The sequence below is a fragment of the Equus caballus genome, chromosome 4 (genome assembly GCF_041296265.1).
Source record: "Equus caballus isolate H_3958 breed thoroughbred chromosome 4, TB-T2T, whole genome shotgun sequence".
NCBI classification, from domain to species: Eukaryota; Metazoa; Chordata; class Mammalia; order Perissodactyla; family Equidae; genus Equus; species Equus caballus.
Window position 1 is genome coordinate 21,355,499 of NC_091687.1, and position 27,061 is coordinate 21,382,559.

At 36.8% G+C, this 27,061-nt stretch overlaps 1 long non-coding RNA gene across 1 annotated transcript in view; it reads left to right on the forward strand.

The window, feature by feature from the left end:
* Positions 1-25,451, forward strand: part of LOC138923723 (uncharacterized) — a 124,343-nt gene extending 98,892 nt beyond the window's left edge. Inside the window, exon 3 of the long non-coding RNA XR_011437766.1 lies at positions 25,320-25,451. This is a non-coding gene — a long non-coding RNA (uncharacterized lncRNA). The remainder of the gene's footprint in view (positions 1-25,319) is intronic.
* Positions 25,452-27,061: the final 1,610 nt, after the last annotated feature.

Consider the following 27,061-nt stretch of genomic DNA (forward strand, 5'->3'; position numbering starts at 1 on the left):
TTAGAAACATTGGTTACATAACCAAGGCTTTGATTGGAATGTCATATTTGAAAATGATGGGCGTAAAATCAGGTGTGAACACACAGTTTTAAGTAAGTTGGGTTGACTTTATGAAGTCAATGCTTGCAAAGCCCTCTTGGTAAAACTGTCTGGGTACCTGGCCTACAGGGTTCTCAGCCTTACAGATGAGTAAGGAAGTTTACTTCCTGGTATGCCAAGGAATCTTAGTTTATTTAGGGGAGCTTCAGAAGAGAGGAATTCTCCCCAATCTATAGGTACTGTAGATGAAATCTGATGATGAATTCTTGACATGGCTTCATAACCTTGAGTGGCTTTTAAAAGTCCAATCTGAGATTTCTCATAAAAGTTCCAACAAAACACACTTAAAAAACTTACATGATTGGTCACTGTTATTGATGCACTTATGTACATAAGCAGGTAAAATTTACTGGGATTAAACTTATTTTGCAAATGATTAATCTTACTCTCATTATCTTTGATCAAAAATTAAAGACGACTATGGTGAAAAATTTTATGTTTCAATAGAAAACTATAGCACACTCTTTTTTGTTATCAGATTTATTGTTTAATATTTACTGTTTTTGAACTATTTTCACCTCTTGCAAACTGGATCCTATTGTCTTACGTTTATGTGTTATATATTATGTGACAAACACATTTTGTTATTGACTAACATTTCCAACTTTTCTCCCACTCTCCTGACTTGACATTATTAAAAACTAAAACTGACCTTTTCTCAAAGCCCTGCAAACTAAAGTTGGATGGCTTACGACAAACTTCAAAGGATTTATCCCCACAATGGTGCGGGCCACTCAAGAATTTCACCAGAACATCGCATCTTCCATACTCTGCTCCAGTAAATTACCGTGACCAGGCCACCACCACTACCATGCTAACTAAAACTCCTTTGAACCCAACATCTAGAAATCTGGCTGTCCTCTTGACATGAAAATTGGGTTTATAATCTGCTCTACCCATTGATCTTTGTTCCTTTTGTTTCCTTGTTCTAATCCGTGCTCTTCTTTCCCTTTGCAGATCACTTATCTCACAATTTCTAACTGGAATCTTCTCTCCATAGCAATCTACCCAGCTTTTTGTGAAACTTTTAGGGAAATTTCAGATGGGGGAACTTGGGGAAACACTCAGACCCCTAGAATTGATATAAAGATTATTTTACACTAAAGATATTTGAGATCAATAGATGCAGAGAGAAGCCTTCTCAGAGCTTCCCTTAACTCACCAAGAGTACAAACTCCTTTAAGTGAGTCTGCCATGAATGCCGTCTCCAGAGAAACTTTATGGCCAGAATAGAAGAATAAAATAGAGAAGACCATTCACACGTGCATAAACAAACATTATCACAAGCTTTCTTACTTCCCATTTGCTCTCCTAGAAATCCATTTTCTCTTCTCATACAACCCTTTTCTCCCCTGCCCCATTAAGCCAGGTAAATGAACCCACATCGGTAGCTGTTTAGACAACTACTTCTTTTATTCATTCCCATAGGTATATGAATAAACTTCGTGGGTATTTTTTCCTCTTAAGGTGTCAGTTTCCGTTTAAGTCACAGACCCCTAATCACTGAACCGAAGATGGAAACTAAGAGGGTAGAGAAAAAGTTTGTCTTCCAGTGAAGCACCAGACTCTCCCAGATTTTGTCTGAAAATGTCATTGTGTTGTCACCTCTCTTGAATGGTAGCATAGAGGGATATAACGAGAATTTAGTCATATAGATGTGGGAAATCCTGGTGTTGTGTTGGGATGGAAATGGAATTGGCAAGAGAGGAATTATAAAGCCATTCTCTTTGGGAGTCAGTCTGTGTCTGATTCCTGTGTCATGGAGTGCATCATTTTTAAATAAAATCTCTTCAGATTCTACCAAACACTAGAATCACGAGATTCAAAGAGACCACCACTATAAGTTGTAAGTGCTTCCCCATGACAATATTACCTGTGTTCAGTTTTTATATATGTTATAATACTCTGAATGCAATTATGAATAGAAAGAGAGGTATATGAGGGTGAAGAAGTAAAAAAAAAGAAATATACCAAAATTCTTAGGGTGTTTGTGTTAATGTAATAAAATATAGTTTCTTATTATTCATCCATTTTCCAAATTGTTTTTTTAAATTCCAGCTATAGTAGGTTCATAATGAAAAAAAATTGTGTTCAACAAATTAAGATGGAAGCGTTATTTATTGTGCATAAGCCAGGGTCAAGGATTATGGGTTTGTTGCTGGCTCAGTGTAGGTATCTTTAACCACTTTCTCTTTGTGTCCTGATGCTGTGGGGATTTTACTGGCTTAAGCTCCACAAATATGATTCCAGTATAATTGTAAAGTAATCAAAATTCAGTGAACAACTTGTAGTAGACACTGTGTACAATTATAGAATGTCAGGGCTCAAGAAAACAGCATCAGGTGCTGACTTTTAAAAGGATCACTGTCACTTTTTAATAAAAACATTTGTTTGGCATCAAAAACATGCAAGGCACTGAATGTCCTTGCTTTGGGTTGTTTCTTGTTTGAATGAAAATGAGAATTACAAGTCTCACCTTTTCACAATGTGATAGGATTTTCAATTTTGTACCTGGGCTCATGGCTACACAATAAAGGCAAAATTTCCCAGTGTCCTTGCAGCTAAGTGTGGACATTGACTAAATTCAGACCGACAAAATAGGACTGAAGCAAATACGTGCAGCACCCGGGGTACGTCCTTGAATGATGCAGTTGTTCCCCTTCTTCTTCCCTTCCTCCATCCTTGGACTTGCATGTGTATGTCATACTGGTGAATCATCCCATACAACCAGAATTGAGGGCATTACTCTAGGCCAGGGCCCAGAAAAGTTTTCCTGTAAAGGACAAGACAGTTAGTACTGTAGGCTTTGTAGGTTGTGCAATGTCAAAGATTAACATAGCTGCAAGCTAGATAAGTGTTGAGAACAGATTCCAATTGGTAATACAAAGTTGAAATGGAGAAAAAAGTCCAGTGTAAACTGAACTTGACTTTGATTTGTGCAGAGGCGACTGGGTGTTTTAAAGGGAGAATAAAGAAAGAGAGAGTAGGAGGAGTGAGGGCTCAGAATCAGAGAAGTGAAAAATTACGGAAAATGTGAAGCAGAGGTTGGTCCACATGAAAGCCATCTGAGTTTGTTAACTGGTGCTTATTGCAGTTAGACTCCTCGCTTCTCACCAAGACTGGGAGTCCAGGCACCTGATCTTCAGGTGTGGATGGGAACAAACAGTAAATTCTTTTGGCAGCCTTGAGTTTTCTCAGCCAGGCACTTTACAGGTGAGCTGGGATCACACTTGAGATGTCTCCTTGAGAGGTTGGAAACTATGTCAAGTATTTGTTCAAGATTTTATAGGCCAAGGTTGAGGCCTAATTGAGAAGAAGGCTGAGAGGAGCCTGGCTAGAGTTGGGTCAAGAAGAGAATCTTTGCCAACAGTCTCATTGGTAACTACTCCACTCTGTTGTTGCAGCATGAAAGCAGCGATAGACAACAGTGAAATGAATGAGTGTGGTTGGGTTACAATAAAGTTCTATCTACAAAAAGAGGCTTTTGGTCTCATTTTGTCCATAGCCTCAGTTTGCAGATTTCTACTCTAGGGACGAGGGACTAAAAATGGAGGGAAACTTGGTCCTTGGAAGATAGCAAGGTATGACTATTGAAACCCTCAGAATATAAAAAGCACAAGAAATTCAATATAGGAGGTTGGTATATCAGTGATGGAGGCATCTGAGAAACCAGGAAGGGGGCAGGAGGGCATCCCAAAGACCAGCAAAGGCAGAAGGGGACCCCCAGTAGGCTAGAGGGACACAGGCAGGAAGCGAGCTCAGGGAGCCCCAGACCTTCTCCTTCAGTATCTTTGCCTCTGGGAGAAGTAGACTTCCAGCTCGCTTAAACCATGGTGATTTGCTTCTTTGTTAAACGCAGTCCAGCCTACATTATAACTCATGTAGAGTTTCTTCTTGAGTCCATGGTTTGGTACACTGTGTGTACAAGGCTTGGAATAGCATTGTCTTGCAGAAATAGAAAAAATAATTCCAAATTTATGTGGAAGTTGAGGAAAAAAGTTCTCATCAATATCTCAGTTTTTCTTTCTTTTTTTAATTTAAAGTTAGATATTGTAGAAGTCATGTTATGTGACAGACAGAGCATGTGGCAGCTTGAAATCTGCATATTTATTTTAAACAGCTTTATTGAGTTATAATTGATATGCAATAAATTGCATACATTTAACGTATACAATTCAACGGGTTTGGATGTATGCATCCACGCATGTTATCACCACCACACTTAAGGTAAGAGACCTATCCATCACCTCCCAAAGTTTCCTTGTGTCCCTTTGTTTTTTCTCTTTCTTTTTGTGGTAGGAACACTTAACATGATGTCTACCATCTTAAAATTTTGAGTGTACAATGCAGTTGATAACGGGCACTTTGCTGTATAGCAGATCTCTAGAACTCATTTCTCTTGCATAACTGAAACTTCGTATCAACTGAACAACTCCTGTTTCCCCTCTCCTAGGACCTTGATAACCACTGTTCTATTCCCTGCTTCTATGAGTCTGAATATTTTTGGTACCTCGTATAAGTGGAATAATGCAATACTTGCCTTCTGTGACTGGCTTATTTCACTTAGCATAATGTCTTTCAGGTTCATCCATGTTGCCACAAATGGCAGGATTTCTATATTTTTTAAGGATGAATAGTATTCTCCTGTCTGTATATGACACATTTTCTTTACCTGTTCATCTGTCAATGGAGATTTGGATTGTTTCCATAAGTTGACTCTTGTGAACAATGCTGCAATAAACGTGGATATCTCTTTGAGATCCTGAATTCAATTCCTTTGCATATATGCAAAGAAATGGGATTGTTGGATCATCTGGTAGTTCTATTTTTAAATTTTTAGTAACCTCCAAATTGTTTTGCCTAGTGGCTGCACTATTTTACATTCTTATCAGCACTGTAGAAGGGTTCCAGTTTCTCCACATCTTTTCCAAAACTTAGTAATCTTTTGTTTTTCTGATAATAACTATACACACTGGTGTGAGGTGTTATAACAGTGTGGTTTTGATTGCATTTCCCTGATGATTAGTGATGCTGAGCATCTTTTCAAATGCCTGTTATCTGTTTGCTATGTCTTCTTTGGAGAAATATCTAAGTCCTTTTTCCATTTTTAAAATCAGGTTATTTGTTTTCTTTCTATTGAGTTGTGGGAGCTATTTACATATTTTGGGTATTAACACCTTATCAGATATATGGTGTTATGGTTAATTTTATGTGTTGACTGGGCCAAGTGTACCCAGATTAAATTTTATTCCTGGATGTGTCTGTGAGGGTGTTTCTAGATGAGACTAGTGTATGAATCAGTGGACTCAGTAAAATAAGTTGCCTTCCCCAGTGTGGATGAGCATCATACAATCCACTGAGGGCCTGAGTAGAATAAAAATGTGGAGGGAGAAGAAATTTGCCTCTTTTGTTTCCTGCCTTCCTGTTGAGCTGGGATGTTGCTCTTCTCCTGCCCTTGGACTGGGAGTCACACCATTGACTCCCTTGGTTCTCAGGCTTTCAGACTAGGACTGGAACTACTCCACTGGCTTTCCTGGGCCTCCAGCTTGCAGATAGAGATTGTGGGACTTCTCACCCTACACAATCACATAAGCCAATTTCTCATAATAAATCTCTTGCATAGTATTGGTTCTGTTTCTTTGGAGAACCCTTACTAATACATATGATTTGCAAATGTTTTCTCCCATTCCATAGGTTGCCTGTTCATTCTATTGATTGTTTCCTTTGCTGTACAGAAGCTTTTTAGTGTCATATGGTCCCACTTGTTTATGACATATGGACCCATGGAACACAATAGAGAGGGTGCAGAAATAAACCCACACATATATGCTCAATGAATCTTTGACAATGGTGCCAATAATACGCAATGGGGAAAGATAGTCTTTTCAACAAATGGTGTTGGAAAAACTTTATATTCACATGCAAAAGAATGAAATTGGACCCTTATACCACACCATACATAAAAATAATTTTAAAATGGGTTAGAAACTTAAACATAAGACCTTAAATTGTAAAATTCTCAGAAGAAAACTTACTGGGAAATCCTCTTGATATTAGTCTTCACAGTGCTTTCTTGGATATGACACCAATAGCACAAGCAACAAATGCAAAAATAGATAAGTGGAGCTATATCAAAACAAATCTGTCCTTTATATTTTAAATTGAGTCATTTGTAGGTTAAGTGTGAGAAGAAGTGGGCGGTGGGGCTCCTACTGAGTCCTGAGTTAGCACCTGGATAGCTCAATTAATGCTCCAGTGTCATAGCTATACAGCAATGATTTCTGGAGGAGTGGCAGTGGACAGGTCTGACTACTGCCTTCAGAGGGCTTGAAGGGAGGAAAAAAATCAATGGAGATATTGAGTGAGTAAACACCCTTATTTTCCCACTTGCCTCGGAGTAACATTTATTTGAAACCGTTAATTCTCCTGAGTCAGAGTTTTCTGATATGTTTTTCCTCTTCCTCTTTCCCTTTACACTGCATTTGGTAGTCTTTGATGTTGATTTTTGGTTTCCTTGTAACCATGCCCTGAATTACTCCGAATTCTTTTTGAAATGGTAGAAGTATAGAGCCAGCAAGATACAGAAGGAGACACAGAGAGGCAAAAGAGAGAAAGAGGAAATGTGCCTTTACAAGGCTTATTCTATAGTCATTTTACATTTAGACTTTAATATAGTCATTTTAGAATATGTATTTGAATAAATAATTTCAATGCAAAGAAAGATGAAATAGGAAAAAAAAAGAGAAAAATGATGGCTTAGTGGTTAAAGTTAGGTGTGCTCTGCTTTGGTGGCCTAGGTTCAGTTCCCAGGTGCAAGCCTACACCACTCATATGTCAGTAGCCATGCTGTGGTGGTGGCTCACATAGTAGAACTAGAAGGACTTATACCTAAAATATACAACTATGTACTGGGGCTTTGGGGAGAGGAAGCTTGGCAACTGGTGGTAGATCAGAGCAAATCCTAAAAAAACCACAAAACAATGAAACGTTATTGTTTTTCTTTGTTATGTAGTAGTAGAGGAACTGAAACGTATTACTGGGGTGGTTTCCTCCTTATTTTATATCAAAACAGGACAAGTGGAATCAAGATTGTTATCACTATTCCAATAACTATAAGATTTCCAGTGATAATACCAACACTATTTTTGACATTAGTTTCACCTTGCAATATAAATGCATTGGGGACTCTTCACATTAAATTGCAAATATGTTTAAACAGCTGGGCTTTTAGAAATATATTTATGCTGGCATATATTTTAAGGCACAATTTATAGAAGATAAAGGTAAAAGGTCAAATATTTCCCAAGTGGGAGTTTTCTTATCATGGACATTTTGTCTTTTTTCCTGGGGAAATTATCAGGCAGAAAAGTGAATTTTACAACTTAGAATGATGAAATTCATCCAGTGTCTAGAAAAATATTGGAGTGAAGGCTATTCCAGTTACTAGAGTAAATTCTTGAAGGGTTCCATAGCATTCTCTGCTAATAAGAAATGGAGAGGAGAAAAGCAATATCAATATATGCTTTACCTATCCTTCCTTTTTCATTTTCCATCACTCATTTAAAATCTCCCAATATGCTGCTTTACTCAAAGTGTTTATTTCCCCAAATGCTAAGCGTACAAGGTCTTCTAGTCAAAGGAGTAACAGTGGACTCTAGGTTTGCATGTTGTGAGTCCATCCGGGAAACATATTCTTCTTCGGGCATTTATAACGCCTACTGGGATAGCATAGTCCATGGTGTATGCAACTGACTTTCTGCCACCATGTGCCTGCCTAGAGGTTCTAGATTGGTTCTAATTCATTACAAATATATTTTCTCAAATGACTGTAGTTCTGGCTGTTCCTAAAATCCTTATAAACGCGGCATATCAGCTTTTACTATTAGTATCTCTTCCAAATTTTAAAATAGAGTCATTCTTTTTCTTTTAATGCGTATCATTCCCTGTCTTCAAGATTTAAACTTTATATCCTCATTTGTTGTGGTGGATACAAGAGAATAGCTTTCATTTCATCATTGTCGAGTGCTCAGTAATTTGTTTGAGGGGACTGAAAATTTTGAACAACAGACTGGCTTAGTTGAATGTGTCTTCTAAGGTATGGTATTATCTCATTACAGACTTTAAAACTCTGTCAATGAAGCCTTTGCATCAGAATCGCCCTCTTCACTTGGAGGAGAATCTGATTGAATTGATTGTAGAGAAAAGAGAAGCCTCCTTGAATTTTCTAATATTTTCATGTCGTGCCCTTTGCTGTTGTTAATTAGCTTATTAACCCTATATTTCTGGCTACTTGACTTCATGTCTAATGGATTCCCATCCTCTCAACTCTGTTCCAAGACCCCAAGAGTCATGCTGTGGTTTAAGTGTGGTGAAGGACAAATGGTGTTACTTTCCTCAAGAATGTGGTTTCTACAGGAGGGATTTGATGTTATAGATTTTATTTTCTTCTTTATAAGTTAGATGCAAGGACAGGAAGAGGGACCAAAACAAAATCTTGTTAGTTGAAAGAGTTAGTTGAAACCACAGTTGAAAGAGTACCAATATCAGTTAGTCCAAACCCAATCCAAAGTCAACTCACAATGTCACACATTTGGACATTTCTTGTGTGACTCAGAACAAAGTCCACTCACCTCTGAGTCAAAACATCCATCACTACAGATATATTTTATATGATACAAAGGAGCATTTCACATAAATGTATATTTTAATTTTGCAATGTAATTAACACGGTATTTCTGAAGTATCTTATTCAAAAATTACAATTTTGTTCTTTGTAGGCAGAAGAAAATATGTTTCACAAAATTACATTTATTTCCTGAATAAAAAACTTCCTGTTGCAAGTTTACTGAAGTGAATTTTTATACCAAAAAATAAAAATAAGGGGAAGAAGACCCTCCTGCAATCCTAAGATTAAGAGTAAAATAAAAATCAATGTTTTTATTTTATGGGGCTAAGGTGTATATATTTACACATTTTATAAAATTGGAATTGTATTGTTTTGAAATACATTCTACAATTGCTTAAATGTGAGCATGATTTTTCTCCATGGTATGATATATCTCTTTAACATAATTTTTTACTTTTATTAAGATTATGATAGTTTTAACAACCTTGTGAAATTACAGTTGTACATTATTATTGCTCATGTTGTAGGTACACCACTTCACCCTTAATGTCCTCCCTCTACCACCCCCCCCCCTTTCCCCTAGTAACGACTGATCAGTTCTCTTTGTCTGTATGTTAACTACCACCTATGAGTGGAGTCATACAGAGTTAGTCTTTCTCTGTCTGGCTTATTTCACTCAACATAATACCCTCAAGGTCTATCCGTGTTGTTGTGAATGGGACGATTTTGTCCTTTTTTTACGGCTGAGTAGTATTCCACTGTATATATATACCATATCTTCTTTATCCAATCATCAGTTGCTGGGCACTTAGGTTGGTTCCATGTCTTGGAAATTGTGAATAATTCTGTGATCAACATAGGGGTGCGTGGGACTTTTGGAATTGCTGATTTCAGGTTCTTAGGATAGATACTCAGTAGTGGGATGGCTGGGTCATAAGGTATTTCTATTTTTAACTTTTTGAGAAATCTCCATACTGTTTTCCATAGTGGCTGCACCAGTTTGCATTCCCACCAACAGTGTATGAGGGTTCCTTTTTCTCCACAGCCTCTCCAACATTTGTCACTCTTGGTTTTGGATATTTTTGCCATTCTAACAGGTGTAAGGTGATATCTTAGTGTAGTTTTGATTTGCATTTCCCTGATGATTAGTGATGATGAGCATCTTTTCATGTGTCTATTGGCCATCCATATATCTTCTTTGGAGAAATGTCTGTTCATGTCCCCTGCCCATTTTTTGATTGGGTTGTTTGATTTTTTGTTTTTGAGCTGTGTGAGTTCTTTATAAATTATGAATATTAACCCTTTGTTGGATAAATAACTTATAAATATGTTTTCCCAATTAATTGGCTGTTTTTTTGTTTCAATCCTGTTTTCCCTTGCCTTGAAGAAGATCTTTAGTCTGATGAAGTCCCATTTGTTTATTCTTTCTATTGTCTCCCTTGTCTGAGGGGTTATGGTGTCCGAAAAGATTCTTTAGAAACTGATGGAAAAGAGTGTATCGCCTATATTCTCTTCTAGAAGACTTATTGTTTCAGGCCTAATCTTTAGGTCTTTGATCCATTTTGAGTTTATTTTTGTGAATGGTGAAAAATAATGGTCAATTTTCATTCTTTTACATGTGACTGTCCAGTTTTCCCAGCACCATTTGTTGAAGAGACTTTCTTTTCTCCATTGTAGGCCCTCAGCTCCTTTGTTGAAGATTAGCTCTCCATAGATGTGTGGTTTTATTTCTGGGCTTTCAATTCTGTTCCATTGATCTGTGTGCCTCTTTTTGTACCAGTACCATGCTGTTTTGATTACTGTAGCTTTGCAGTATGCTTTGAAGTCAGGGATTGTGATGCCTCCGGCTTTGTTCTTCCTTCTCAGGATTGCTTTAGCAATTCGGGGTCTTTTGTTGCCTCATATGAATTTTAGGATTCTTTGTTCAATTTCTGTAAAGAATGTCCTTGGAATTCTGATTGGGATAGCGTTGAATCTGTAGATTGCTTTAGGTAGTATGGACATTTTAACTATGTTTATTCTTCCAGTCCATGTGCATGGAATGTCTTTCCATCTCTTTATGTCGTCATCGATTTCTTTCAAGAAAGTCTTGTAGTTTTCGTTATATAGTTCTTTCACTTCCTTGGTTAAATTTATCCCAAGGTATTTTATTCTTTTTGTTGTGATCGTGAATGGGATTGAGTCTTTAACATAATTTTTAATAGTAGAATGGTAATATTTGGGGATGTTTTTAGGGAACACGCCTATCATATTAAAAGAGAAAAGAATGTATGTAGTCCTATTTTGGTTATTTTTTTTGATGACTTTTATTTCTTTTTATTTCTTTCTTATCTGCTTATGTATGCTCCCCTTAACTATTTAAGTATTCTATTTTTCCTTGAAATTTAGAAAGCATACACTGGCATTTCAATACTTTTATGGGTTACTTTAAAGACCTTTTTCAGAAAAAGATTACGAATATAATTTAACATCCACAGAGCCATGTGATTTAGCCCATAGTTTAAAAATTATCAGTGTTAAGAACGAAATGCATATATAATCCCAAATATAAGAAAATTTTACCTCCTTAGACCTGTCATGAATACTAGTTTGTATGAGCTGGGCTGATCTTATTTATTAATATTAAATTGTGTTTCTTCTCTCCAGAATTACTTTTTGTCTGTATTCTGTTTGGAAGCGTGCTCAATCAATTATTTAGTCATTATTTGTTTAGCTTGTTGCAATGGTCACTGTTACTCGTTTTATATTGCAATACCACCATTTTTAGTTGTTTTGTTTTTTAAAGGTTGAGTCAAATATTTGTAAGCTCAAATATCCTTAGGAATATTTTCGTGACGGTATATTCATAGCTAATATCTCAGGCCTTTGGACATCTGGAAGCACATTTTGTTGCCTGCGCTGGTGAACTACGACTTGTCAGTTTTTCTCAAACTCTTAGACATTGGTCCATAGCTTTTGGTTGCCTCATGTTTTAGATAATAATAATGTTGGTGACTATAATAAAACTACTAACTGTAGGAAACATTGGTAACTATCCACAGAATAGTCATTACCCATTTTTCTCCACATACGTTTTTCTAGCTTGTGGTGCCTATCCTTCAAGATCGTAAGAGTTCACGTTGGAGAGTCACCTACTCCAAGTGATGCATTCATTGTTATCTCACCAGAACCTTCCACTGGTTCACTGAATCCCACCCTCTGTCAGCTAGTCAAGGGCATTGCATCAGCAATTCTCCCCTCACCTTTTGATGTCAGCATCTTTTCTCTCTCTAACGGATCATTCTTTTTAACTTTCCACTTCCCTCCCCATCTCTCTGCTGTCATCTATCACCAGCTTTTAAAGAAAGTTATCTGTACTCATTATCTTTGAATTTCCTCCTCAAAGAATCAAAATGAATGAAAATTTATTCTCCTCTTTTTTTCCTCTTCCAAACTTCTTGCAATATGGCATTCACTACCACCATTGCTACAGCGAATAAGACCTCCTTGTTGTTAAAACCAATGGTGATGTCTAAATCCTCATCTTACCTGCCCCAAAATAATCACTGGACACAGCCACAGGTTCCCTCCACCTTGAAATCTTTCACTGAGTGGTTTCTAGGACACCACACTACCAATTTTCCCTCTTCTTCACTCATTTCTTCTTTTCCATCTATATTATCTGTATACTTTACTATACCCCCATCTCTCCAAATTCTTGACACTGGAAAGTCTCTCCTCTCCAGCCATGGGCCTCCATAGCAGGCCAGACTCATAGATTTAACTGTGCAGTCAACACTTCCACTTAAATGTTTAGTTTGGCATCTCACCTATACCATTACTGGAAGAAATTTCTTGATTTTTCTGCTCCAAATCTGTGTTCCCACCCTCACTTTATTCCTTTTCTCAGTTAGTAGCAACTCCAACTTTCCTGGTGATAGGACCAAAAGTCTTGAAATCATTTTGCTCTTCTTTCTTTTATACTCTGTATAGAATCCATTAGCAAATCCTCTACCTTCACAGCATGTCGAGAATTTGGCCATTTCTTCCACCACCACCATGACTCTGTTGAAATCCACAATAATATCTTAACTGGGATATTGTAGTAATCTCCTAACTGGTCTTCCTACTTATGACCGTGCTCTCTGCCTCTATTCCAGTCTATTCTCAGCATAGCAGCCATTTAATTTCCTCAGGAAATGTCACTCTTCTCCTTCAAACTTCCAGTGTCACTCCACTTCAACCCCGTAATGTCCAAAGTCTTTGGAAGGCCTAGATGACACTAGACTGTCTGGCTTCTTCTTACTTCTCTTATGTCTCCTACTAAGATTCCCCTTGCTCAGTGTTCTATATCCACATGGCCTTCCTGCCATTTCTCAAACCTGGCAAGCACCTGTTCATTCCAGAGCTCTTCCTTCTGTTTGCCTCGCCCTGGGATGGCCTTCCGCCAGATACCAGCAGAATTTGTTTCTCCCAAAACCCCTTCTAATCCCTCTTCAATGTTGCCTTCTAAGTGAGACTTGCATTAAGACCATTTTAAAATTTGCAACTTTTACTTCCTGAGATTTCTTAGTCTTTTTCTGTGGTTTATGTTTCTCCCTAAACTTATAAGTTTCTAAATTTACACAAGTTTTGCTAACTTTCTGTGCCCACTTCATCCTCCCACCCCATCAAGATGCAAACTCCACGAGGACAGAGACTTTTGTCTTTTGTATTCATTATTATATTATCAGAGACTATGATCAGTAATGGCACATCGTAGGCACTTTATAAAATTTCAAGCAGATGGAAGATATTGTATCACAAGGTACTATGGACAAATTAGGGTGGCAATGTGATATATAGAAAGCTGGATGAGGAACATCTTTCACAACCATCAGTGCATTGCTGAAGGTACATACAAACCCATTTGGATATTACAGCAGAAGTGATTTTATGAGTGTCAAGCCACATGAAACTCTGACCATTCTCTTTACTCTTCCTCCCCCAAACCCTCACTTTATGATGGACACAGTCACACCTTCTCTTTTTTGACATCTGGCTGGAGGCTGGCTATGCCCAGGTTTGGTGGACTCAATATGGTCTGTGTAACATTACGTTTCTTATTTATAATCATGTTTCAGACTTTCTTGAAAGCCTGAAATGAATATTGTTTTATGTGGATATGTATACTTTGGAGAACAATGCTTTTTCTATTTATCATGAACACTACTTCTTTCCCTTATAGACTCAGCATATTTCGGCCCACTATCGCCACTTTCATCTTTCCTGAAGAGGAGTGCTGCATTCAGCTCCATGCTTGTTCCTAGACAGAGGCCAGATTCTCATTATGCTCCTGTTCTTGTTAGATTCTTCCTTTTAAAGCTAAATTCTAAAGCTGGTGGTGTGTGAGGCTCTTGGTCAAATTCCTGCAATCTCTCATTTGTTTATTTCATGTGGGAGATGAACTGAGGACAAAGTTTCTCTCCTGCCATACAGGATTGTGAAGAATTCGTTATTTGAGAATCTAAAATATCCTTATTTATTTTCATACAGAAAAAACTATCATCTTTAGATTGCCAAACTTATTAAACCTATTTATTACAGATTATCTTTCAAACCTTGAACATAAAGTATTAAGATATCTACTTCCATCTCTGGAGATGTTCAATGAATTGGGATTTCAGTATGAAGAATAATGTATAAGGTGATATCTTATTGTAGTTTTGATTTGCATTTCCCTAATAATTAGTAATGTTGAATACCTTTTCATGTGCCTGTTGGCCATCTAAAAATCTTCTTTGGGAAAATATCAATAAGATATCACCTTACACCTATCAGAATAGCTATTGTTAAAAAGAAAAGAAATAACAAGTGTTGGAGAGGATGTAGACAAAAGGGAACCCTCATACACTATTGGTGAGTATTCAAACTGGTGCAGACACTATGGAAAACCATATGAAGATTTCTCAGAAAATTAAAAATAGAAATACCAGGGCCAGCCTCGTGGTGTAGTGGTAAAATTCATGCACTCTGCTTTGGTGGCCTGGGGTTCACAGGTTCGGATCCCAGGTGCAGACTTATACACCGTTCATCAAGCCATACTGAGGCGGCATCCCACATACAAAATAGAGGAAGATTGTCACAGATGTTAGCTCAGGGCCAACCTTCCTCATCAAAAAAAAAAAAAAGAAGAAGAAGAAGAATAAAAATAAACATAGAAATACCATATGATCCAGCTATTCCACTTTTGGATATTTATCCAAAGAACATGAAAACACTAATTCAAAGAGATACGAGTACCCCTATGTTCATTGAAGCATTATTCACAATAGTCAAGACTTGGAACCAACCTAAGTGCCCATGAACGGTTGAATGAATAAAGAAAATGTGAGATATATATATATATATATATATAATGGAATACTACTCAGCCATAAAGAAGACGAAATTGCTCCATTTGACACAGTGTGGATGGACCTTGAGGGTATTGTATTAAGTGAAATAAGTCATACAGAGAAAGACAATTACTGTATGACTTCACTCACAAGTAGAAGATAAACAAACAGAAAGACATGTAGATATGGAGAATAGAATGGTCGTTACCAGAGAAGAAGGGAATAGGGGGAGGGCAAAGGGACACATATGTATGGTGACGAATGGAAACTAGACTTCTGGTGGTGAACATGATGCAGTCTATACAGAAACTGAAATGTAATGATTTACACCCAAAATTTACACAACGTTATTAACCAATGTGACCTCAATAAAATTGAAAAACAAACAAATAAAAAAAGAATTGATGTATAAGAATAAGGATTTATACAGACAGAAGATAAAAAACCTGACCAGAAGAGAGGCAGCTTTCAATGGCTGGTTGACTTGATTTGAAGTGCTGTATCTTTCTGAGAGTTGTGTGAAGTAATATGAGACAAATTAAATTATCACCCTTCTCACCAATGGCTTTGTTATCCCCTAGGTAGAAAAATGAAAAATTACCGGTGTAAGCTACAAATTATAGTAATTTACCTTTCAGCTTTGTATATATTGACATTTGTAGAAATTCCTTTTAGAGTCTAGCAATAGTTTTTAAGGTTATGAGAGGCATTTTACAGTGTTTAAAATTTTCAAAACTGAAATCAGACAGATCCGGGTGTGAATCCATTCTTCAACCTTCTAGGTGCATGATGTAAAGAGGTAGAATTCCATACATAGGTTTTCTTATCTGTAAAATTAGAAACTATCTCCTAAGGTTCATAACTGATTGAGAAAATGTTTATAAATAACTTATCAGAGGTGGTACACAGCAGGCTTGAAATGTGTGCTGATGATTACTGGAATATTTTTCATGTGATAATTGCTATTTCAGTGAAATTGAGGCAACTGAGTATTGAATTCCTATCTGGATACCATCATACAATGAGCACCTCCTCCATTATTTTGTTAAAATTTTTTCCCGAAAGGTTTGGAACAGAGTTGGTCAATGCAGTTTCTATAGATTTGGTGTCATTGTTTGAATATCAACTCCAGCAATTTTCTATTTCAGCAGAAATATGTGGCTACCTGGACAAGAAAAAAAGGGAAGAATCAATCCAACTTGCAGAATCTTCTATTTTATTGGAAAAAATAAAGTTAGAATCAGTGTGTTCAGTTAAAGGTGGACCAATAATTCATTCCTTGGATCAGAAATTGCACATTTTTAAGCATAAACTGTGTCCTTCCTAAAAATCAATTGAATAAGTATGGACTGCTTTATGATATCAAATATATATTAGGTTTTCTTACAGAATAAACTTCTCCTCCACAAGAGATAATATTTAAACCTTTTTCTATCATTAGCAACGCACATACAGCACCTCTTTAGCCAGTGAAGAACAATGATAGGGTTTTAGCTCTTAGGGGATGCTTTTAGTGTCTCATCCCAATTTGAGACAAGGAAAAAAAAAACCCACACAGGGAAATGCGCTGTAGGACTCCTTGAGTTACACCCAAAAGCAAAGTTACCATAATCATGATCTGTGTGCCTGTTCATATTAACCCTCCCTGGAATATTCCTTAAAAGTCGCAGTAGAAAAATACGTCTGAGATATGAGCACACTTTAACAGGAAAATTTTAAAACCTAGAGCAGTCCATGGGACTTAATTCTCTGGAAGATGAGATTAAAGTGACACTTTGCATGCATTAGGAAAGGGAGAGGCACCAAGCACAGTCTGAGCATTTGCATGGCTGTTTTTATTCCACTAAGATGCAGAAGTAAAACCCCAGGCCTGGCAGGTCTAGTTTCGGATATCGCATCAATATTTCTGTGCATGGAATATTAGAAAGTGATTAGCAACTCTCTGTGCTTTCATCTCAAGATTGTTATTTTCTCCTCTCTCAGGGACAAAGCCCAGGCAGCTGTACCCTGTTATTTTATGAAGCTGTGGTGGAGTATCTGGAGATTTTGCCATCTTAATCTGCTACATTTCAGTGAAATAATAAATGCTTAGGGGAAATTTCAAAAAAGAAAGGAAGCAAAGTAACACTACAATCCAAAACCTAAGACATTAAGAAAATCTCTGTTCCTCAAACCTTCAATTTATAAACAACAACAGCTGGTGAAAAGAAAGATTTTATTCACACACACATACATGTGTGCATATAGACCTACATTCATATCTTGTCTTAGGATATGCATACACACAGACAGACATGTCTGTCTACATACATCCTTTGTTTCATTTTTTGTAAATTTTAATTTGTGTAGCGTGATGTGAAAAGGTAGATTCAGAGAGCACTATGAATCTATTCAGTGTCACAAACCTTCTTCTTAATACACGACTGATTTACGGAGTCCAAAATGAAGCAATGTGTCCCAAGAGAGTGGTAAGGAGAGCTTATGGGATCTTATGTTAGTAGAAATTATGGCCCTATGCATGAAAACCCCAAATATTTGGAATTTTTCCATTTGGGAAAGGAAAATTTACGAGTTTGAAGTAAGATTTTTATTTGATGACACTTTAAAATTAATATGATATTATTTCCCAAAACTTTTGGAGAAGGCCGACACCCACCTCCTCCAATCTCTCTCTCCTGGTGCATGTTCATGCCTATTGTCACCAGTTCTCAAAAATCCTTGAGCTCTGGTCTCCTTACTTTTCCAGTTATATTTTGTTGTCTAAGAAGGAAACATGGAGAACAGAGGCCCAGGATGGGAAGGGGTCAAGAGACCTTGAAGCAGCTGACCAGGAAAACACCTCCATGACCTTTGCAGCGGTTTAGACTGTTCACAGGCCCCTCGGATCCATGATGCTAGTTGAAGAGACATAGTTTCAGAGCCAGGGGCTTTGGTTTGATTACCGTGGAATAAGGGGTAAAAAACAGATGAAGTAGTTCAGCAAAAGTGCATTTACCTCTCTGTCCTTTTCTTTATCCAGGTTTCTTTATTCATGGAATGCTGGGGAAGATAGACAGAGGAGGGATATTTAAAAATCCTTTCTGCTATATAACCTTCTTTACTTTTACTATTTTTCATCAACATTTAATTTTGAAAAAAGTCAAACAAATGGAAGTTTGAGGAAAATAGTAAAATGATCATCTATACCCATCTAGGTTCAACAATCATGGACATTTTGCAATAATTGCACTATATGTATATTTCTATAAATCTACATCTATATTTCTGTCTATCTGCCCTTAACAGAGTGTTTCTAAAACAAAGAATAAATTAAATTTCACATATCACATGACATTTGTTATTACATTTCTTTAAACTAATTTATTCTAAAATAGCTACCCTACTTTTATTTCAAGGTATTGACTGTGGAGGGTATTGACTGTGTTAACTACCCCCTATTCTGGACTTGACTGGGTGCTTCCCCATGGTGCCGTCCACTTTGCTCCTCCATGCCCTGATTTCCTGCAACTGCTAAGCATGATCTAAATGCTCGATTAGATTAATATTTAAATTTGGGGCAGTAATACTTCACAGGGAATGCCGTTCACATCATAGTGTAGATATTTTAAGAACTAATTGGTCAAATCTCTGATTTTCAAGAGGAGTAGAGTAAGATTCAGAAAACACGTAGTGACCTACTTTATGTCACACCCTTAGTGGTGACTTTCTGAATATGGTGAAGCAATAAGATGAGCTTAAGCACCTCCTTCTAAAGATCAGTGCATAAGAAAAGCAGTCTGTGGAGCCACGAGTCCCTTACTCCACTGGAGCTGCAGAAGCATTTTCTTCCTCCTTTGCCAATCCTGTCATCAGTTCCCCTACCTTGGACATCCAGAGTAAAGAAGTCAAAGGCCATCTTAACCTAATATAATCTTCCCATGTTTATAGATCTTACGGGTAGGACAGGTTCAAAACAATGACCAGACTCAAGTTCCTGGCTGCTAAATTCTTACTCACTCATATGGCTAAATCCATGGTTCCTATGTCTAGCATGCAGTAGCATCCTCTTCGGGGCTTGTGAAAACACATATGAGGGGCACTACTCCCAAAGTTTCTGACTCAGCAGATGTGGATGGGGCCCAAGAACTTGCTTGTCTAACAGGTTCCCAAGTGAGGTGGATGCTGCTGGTTCAGGGACCACACTTTGGGAACATCAGGCTACAGGCTACAGAGTCCCATGTTGGAATTCTTTGAAAGTCATCCTTTAGGCCAATTTCACTTGTTAACATCTTGAATAAATCAGAAGTGATGGAAATTTTAGGAGATGCAGTTCTAAGACCTGTCTTGAACTTATGAGTTTCCACTCCATATTTAAATGTTGGGTAACTTCCTACTTTAGTCTGTTTCTTCACCTGTTAAATGATAATGCTTATACCAGATTATCTCACAGGTTGGATAGAGATTGACTAGGTAATGTATGTGATACTTTTCAAACTATAAATAGCTAAGCTCTGTAAAATACCACTAAGAGATGAGCTTCCCGATGTCAGAGTCCTGTTGAAGCAGAAACTTGGCAAGAGGGAGCAGGCCGGACCTGGTGTGATGGGTGGACCTAGGGCTGGGCCATGCCACAATGAAGAGACTTAATAATTACTTGCATCTGGTCCTGGGAGCAGACACAGAGAAAACCGGTAGTAAGAAAGGTGAGATGAGGAGGAGGCAACCACAAATTTTACTTATTTCCCAATCTTAGTGGCAATTAATATTAGGGGGAGGGAAGGAACAAAAGGAAAACACATTAAAATGCATCACCACTAGGTAAGATGGTTAGATATACATTTTTCTCAATTCCAAAATTATTCCCTGTATGCAAATTAAAGTACCATTGAGAAATACATGAATTCTACTAAGTTACTTTTTCAGTATATGGCGAGTCCTCCTAAAATGATGAAAAGAAGAATCTTGGCATAATGAGCTTTTGCACTGGACAGAACTCCCTTCTCGTGCCATTCCCACCAGTCATATGGCACATGACAAGTTATGGAAACTTTGCGAATCTTAGTTTTCATAGCTCAAATATTTAATAATGCTTTCTGGGGTAGGTGACTTTTCTGTGAAAGTACCTAGCAGAGTACCTCTACACAATGAGTATTCAGTAGCAGTCAATGGATATATTTGTCTTATACACTGTTAGAAGAATGAATTATATTACTTCCTAGATAAAGTTCATTACATGAAATATATCAAAAGGTCAAAGGAAAATCTAGGTACTAATTATATTTATAGATTTTGAAGCAACTGTTGTATTCCATAAACTTTTGGAATTATTTATATTGCCCTCCTCCAAGTCAACTTTAATGCTGATATGACTGATGATGTTTCTGTTTTCTCATTAAGAGATTTTTGAGCTTTACGCTGAACAACTCATCCCAGACTGACGAGGCCATAAAATACAATACGTGTTTTCTTTAATTTATCATTTATGGTCTGAATGTTCCTTCGTGTTTCTCACTGTGATGGAGAGTGGCTGGAACAGGAAAGCTACTTGACTGGTTACAGATCCACCCTCATGTTTACCCAGACCTGGAGATGTATTCCAGGCAGCCCAATGGGAACTTGTAACAAGAGATTGCTTGCTTCATTGCCTATCCTTGCAGCTGACTAAAAGCCACAATTTGAGGTCCCTCAGGCTGGAAGCTATTCCCTTAACTTTTTTCTTTTGCTCAAGGATTGGCAAAATTTCACATGTAAGGGCATATGTCTCTTCACAGGTGTTGTCATGACAAAGTTTATTGGTGGCTACTTCATTGTTTTCTATGGTTTGCCAAACAGATGGCATCCTGAAATGAAATCACAGCTAATGGCAGAGCTAAAAGCTATGGTGATAAGAATGAATGGAATGAAAAAGACTTAACAGGAGAAATGAGGGACTCTAGGAAGTATAGAAGTCACTGATTAAAAATCAGCGATCCCTTGACAATTAAACAGTGAAATCAAAATATCAATAACCTAAAGCTAATTTTAAACAAAGAATCATCCATTTTGGTGACTGTGCTCTTCTAGTAGCACACATTAGGTTTCAATAAAGAATTTCAAGAGTTTCAAAGGTTTCAGAAAGTCAATATTAGTTAACAGCAATATTTGAATTAATTGTTTAGGCATACTCTTTGTTTTGGCATATTATGGAAAAACTCATTGAACAATTTCTTCATGAAAAGTCACTTAGAGAAGAATCAATTGACTTGTAAAATGGAACTGCGTTGTGTGCACAGAGCATGGCACCTGTAATCTGTCTCGCTTTCTAACTATCATTTGAAAAAACGGGAAACAAAAAGAAGTAAGAAGCTAATTTAAAGCAAAGGAAGAAAGAGTGAATGGTTCAGGCATTTTCTTGGAAAATTATCAATCCGTGGGCAGCCTGATGGGGAGTCTTGAGGGAGGAACCATTTACACAAAGAGATTTATCAGGCCAGGCACCGCTGCATGTGTAGGAGATAATGACGATGCTAAAAAGAAAGAATTGATTCTGGAGCAGAGAATAGAGCTCATTTGAGATAAGGAACGGAGCTTCGTTAAATAAATAAAATGAAAAATAACAGAGTGTGGGCAATATTGTAACTTCTTCAAAAATTTGGGCTAATGATATTTGGAATTTGTCACTTGGTAGTACAAGATGGAGTTTGGTTATAATTAATCAAAAGTTTAAAAGTGAAATATGTTCAAAAGTGCAGAATGTTTCAAAGGGTCTGGTCAGCAGGTTGCTTGTTGTGAAGATGGTGGCATCTAGGACGGGGGGTTCAGAGATGCAGAGTGCAGTTAGGCGCAGGAAGCAGAAGCATTACCCACATCCTATGTCAGCCAGGGTCCTACCCAAGCCTCTGGCTTCCGTTTTCCAAGGCAATGGCTCCGCAGAACATTAAAGGAAAGAATAACACCACCCTGGTTTACAGATGTTACCCTCTGTTCTGCAGAGCTTTGACCAGGGGATGCGTGTCTGCGTGTGTGTGTGTTTCTTCTTTTGAACAGGAAACTAGTTCTCAGTGATTACTTCGCGTGGAAAATAGATTTTGAAATTCACCTCAGAAGCATCTCTCTTAGGGATGGCTGCATGATAATGATCTTGACCTTTCAAACTCCTCTTTATTCAACTAATTTTTCTTTATTTTTCAAACTCAGTAGTTTGGCCAATTATACCACCAATAACAGTCTTGGGTGCTACTGTTTTATAATTAAGATAATTTCTTTATGGTGAGCTCTTTAATTAAGTCATTCAGGAAGCTGTCATTGCGCGCTCCGCGTGTTCCACATTGCTTCCTCCCAATCAGCGGCATTTAAGCTTGGCCTTGGTGGGCACTGAAGGAGCCTTAGGGAGTGAACCCTGCTGGCTCCTCAAACGCCTCTAGAGGTCGTGCAGGGGAATGAGCAGCTCCGCTTGGAAGGACTGAGGGTTTTCACCGGAGAGTTAGGTTTCAATCAATGTGTGTGTTGGCAAATAACGTAAGCTCTTGGGAAACCGTCTGTTGAATTATTTCTTAGGAATAAATACCCAGGAGTCGGATTAATGGGTCAAAAATTAATAACTTTCTCTTAGTTCTTGAAATATATTCCCATTATGTTTTTAAAAATTGTGCCAATTTGCAATGTTATTGGGAAGGAATTAGAGTGATTCTGTGTGTCTCGTTTTGAATTAAATCCTAACATGTATTTAGATTTATGTTAATTTAATAGGTATAAAATTGGATTTCATTGTGCCTAAATTCCTATGCTTTCATTACAAATGTTCTCGGACATTTTCCATATTTTTTTATTCTTCCTGTTTCCTAATTTGTGATGCTTCCACTCATAATAATCACCCATCTATCTATGGGAGTGTTGATAATTTTCTTACAATTTTAAAACCATTACTATTCTTCTGAAAATGATACTTGCTAATTGCAAAAACAATAAATATGTATAGAGAAGCATAAAGAAAAGCTGCGATGCTATCATCATACAGAGGCCTGGTGCTGAGTAAGCGGTGGATTACGAATGCAGACAAATCTGCTTCCTCTCCCATTAGTTGTCACCTAAGGGAGGATAGCAATGAAGAAGGTAGGGTGACTTAGAAGTTCCACATTCTAGGCAATTGCTGTTACGTCTTTGGTGACAATTTGTGTTATATATTTTGTAAATAATTACCCAGTTTCTTTTTTCTTCTTTATGTGAAGTTTACTTTTTCTATTCAAAAGTCAGTTTGCTGTAAAATTTAACAATGTTGCTTAAAAGTGACTTGGGTGGGAATTTAGAGTTGTTTGAATTCTGTGGAATAACCACATGCCCCTGCTCCATTGATGTCAGACCTGGCCATTAGACTAAGGAAGTGAGGCTGCTACATTCAAGATGAAGCTTCAAGACATCATGTGGTTGTGCTGTGTCCCCTTTCCTCCTCTCGTGGTGGAAACGTCTGGACAGGATCTGCTCTTTCAGCCTGGACCCTCAAAGGCTAATGGAATAGCAGCCCAGCTGATCTGTGATGTATATGTAGCATGAGTGAGAAATATATGTTTTGCTTCTATAAATCATTCAGATTTTAGAGATTATTTTCACCATATAACTTAACCTAAGCTGTCTGATAAAGTCACATGCCTTCTGAAAGGCATTGCATAATTCCTGTTACATTTCTTTTTGGTTACTGTGCATTTGTGTCACTGCTGTAACCAACACACATTGTTTTATTCTGTCTCCTTATTGACAATTGTTCATACAATAAAAGCTGATTTGTACTTATTATTATTATTATTTTTATGTTCCAAGCAAATATCTGCACTGTGGATAACATTTGTCTGTTCTTCATTTCTCTCGTAGTGTCATTACCAGGTGGTCACCACTCCCTATACGCTCAAAACCTTCAAAAGGAAGCCTTGAGTTCAGATTTCCCTTTTGAGAACTAACAGCATACTGTATATCTCAGCCTTGATTTTCCTAAGTTCAACAATGAATCTATTAAAAAACATTCTTGATTTTATTCCCAAATGTCTTTTTCTTTCCATATGCTCTATCCTAAATAACAGCAATACCAACACCCAGTCACCTAAGCCTCCAGTGTGGGAGCCATGCTTTGACTCGCCCTTGCATTCCATCAGTGAATCTCATTTATTCTACCTTCTATACTCCTTTAAAACATGTCACCTTCTTACATTTACACTGTGTCTGCCTTATTTCAGTCCCTTGTCATTAATCACTTAAATAGTTATGATACTATCAGCTATCTCCAACCCTCCAACTCTTTCTTTACATCACCCCCAAGGGTGATTTTTCTACAATCCATTTTTATTACATTCAATAATTTCCTATGATTTCCGATTGTTTCCAGGATAAACTCATTGAACTGTATTTTGTCCTAGTTGACAAAAACATTTTAGATTTATGATTGCGTTACTCATCGTTTGAAATCCAATAAACTTATTTTAATGATGAAAGACAAGGTAGGGAAATAGGCTTATTAGGGTTCTATCTCCTTGAGAATCAGAACTAGCAGGTGGGATCTGTGAAGGCATGGGAAATAAAATGGGATGTCTCATGGCTTCCCTTGAAGATGTGACACCTGGCTAAAACAGTATTTATCTACTATCATAAGCCTTTCATGCATTACTACATAAAGTCCTTAGCTGCAAGAAATTAGGAGCCTTGAAATTCTCACTCCTACGTAAAACTCCCATGGCTTTGCCATATATATCTCAGGAGAACTAACAACAACTTCTCCCTGTCAGTACACAAACAGGTTCAGATGGCTGTCCTCCTCTTCCTGGGAAGACAAAAAGACGATTGCAGACTTTAAGAGTTGATCATAGTATATAATATATAAGCTCTTCCTTGATATAATTAATGTTTACTTATCTTGCCTTATTTACAACCACTCTTTTTTAATCAGCAATATTAATATTGTCTAAAATTCATTGGATTTTGGTCATATCTTTTGCCTTGGTCTTTACATGTGCTTTTCTTTCTACTTAGAATTCTATTTCTGCTCTTTTTGTCTGTTAAGTGCCTATCATCCAACAAAATTTAAATTAAGTGTCAAGTACCTTATACCACACGACTCATTGCCATTCCCTTGAAGCATGTTGATATCTACATTCCTTCTGTACTTACTATACATTGTACATGTTTGCCTCAAAATTTTTAGTGTGTTTTGAATATTGTTTCACATATTTTTCTCACTGATTAGATTATGAGCTCCTTAACAAAAAGCTTTTGTCTTTTTCATCTTGTCCAAACAGACACTCAATAAACGTTTGCTGTTTAAAAGAAGGCGGCAAAATTTGCAAACCTGTGGGCCTCTATATTAAAAAGATCAAAGAAGAACACCTCCATTTTACTAAAACATTTTTAAAACATCTACCAGGTTTGTGTAGTATTTCTTAATAATCAAAGGTAGGTTACCTTACAAAAACAATTGACTAGTTATAGAGAAAGTACCATTTATTATTTATCTTTTGACTTGCATTGTGAAAATATTCAAGCATATAGAAAAGAAAGAGACTGTAATAATAAATGTACTCATCTGTTGATTTAATAATTGATACCATTTTTATCTGTATATACCATATGGTTTTTGTTTTGTTTGTTTGCTGAAATATTTTAAAATCTGTCCTATCATCTCTCTTTAATTCTGAATTATTGAGGTCCTTTTGGTTGATGGTGTTCTTGCACTCTTCAATGTTCTTTCTTGTTTTATCTGTAGTTTTTCTATCAATTGTTAAGAGAGGAAAGTGGAAGTTTCCAACTATGGCTATGGATTTGTCTACTTCTCCTTTCAGTTCTATCAGTTCTAATTTCATGTCTTTTGAAACTTTTATGTTTGGTGCATATAAATTTAGGATTGCTATCATTTCTTGGGGCATCAGCCCTTTTATCATTATACTGTGTCTTTCATTGTCTCTGGTAACTTTTGAAATCTACTTTATGTGTTACTGTATTGGTATTCCCACTTTTCTTTGATTAATATTTCTCTGATGTATCTTTTTCTATCCCTTTACTTTCAGCCTGTGCAGATTGTTATACTTGAAGTCACTTTCTTGAAGACAGCATATAGTCAGGCCATGTTTTGTAACCCACTCTACTAATCTTTATCTTTTAATTGGTTTATTCAGATCTTTTAACTTTAATGTAATTATTGATGTGTTGGGCTTAAGTTTTCTATTTTATGTTTTCTTTTCTATTTTTCTTTCTGTTTTAGTTCATCTGATTTATTTGTCCTTCTTTTTTGTCAGTTATTTGATCATTTTTTACAGTAATATTTTTATTTTTCTTTAATGTTCTTAGTATGTATCTTTGTATAGCATTTTTAGTGATTGCTCTAGGTATAAAATTATATATGTATAACATCTCTATTGGTATCAGCATTTCACCAGTGAGGCATATAAGTCTTACTTTCCTGTACATCCTTTATCCTCCCACATTTATAATTGCTTTAAATGTCCTCTGTCAACATTTGGAATCTTATCAGGAAGTGTTAAACTTTTGCTGTAACTGCCAAGTATAATTTAGAAATCTCAAAAAAAAAAAAAAAAAGGAAAGCCTATTTTATTTACCCATATTTTTGCTCACCAGGCTCTTTCTTCTTTTTTGATTTCCAAGATTTCTCCTTTTCTCATTACCTTTTTGCTTAGAGAACTTCCTTTACCAATTATTTTATAGAAACTCACTGGTGACAGATTTTCTTAGTTTTCCTTCATCTGAGAATGTATTAATTTTCCTTTAAATCTTGAAAACTATTTTGCAAGGTATGAGTCCTTTTCTTTCAGCCCTTGAAAGGCTCTCTTCACTATTTTTTTATTGTATATTTTCCCTCTGTTGCGTGCACTGATTTTTCTTGTTTTATTTTTCAGTTTCTGATTCTTTCTTGTGTCCCTTCCATTCTTCTGTTTAGTACATCCACTAAGCCTTTTCTTTTGCTTATTGTATTTTTCAGTTCTAACATTTGCATTTGATTCACCTTTATATCTTCTATTTCTTTGCT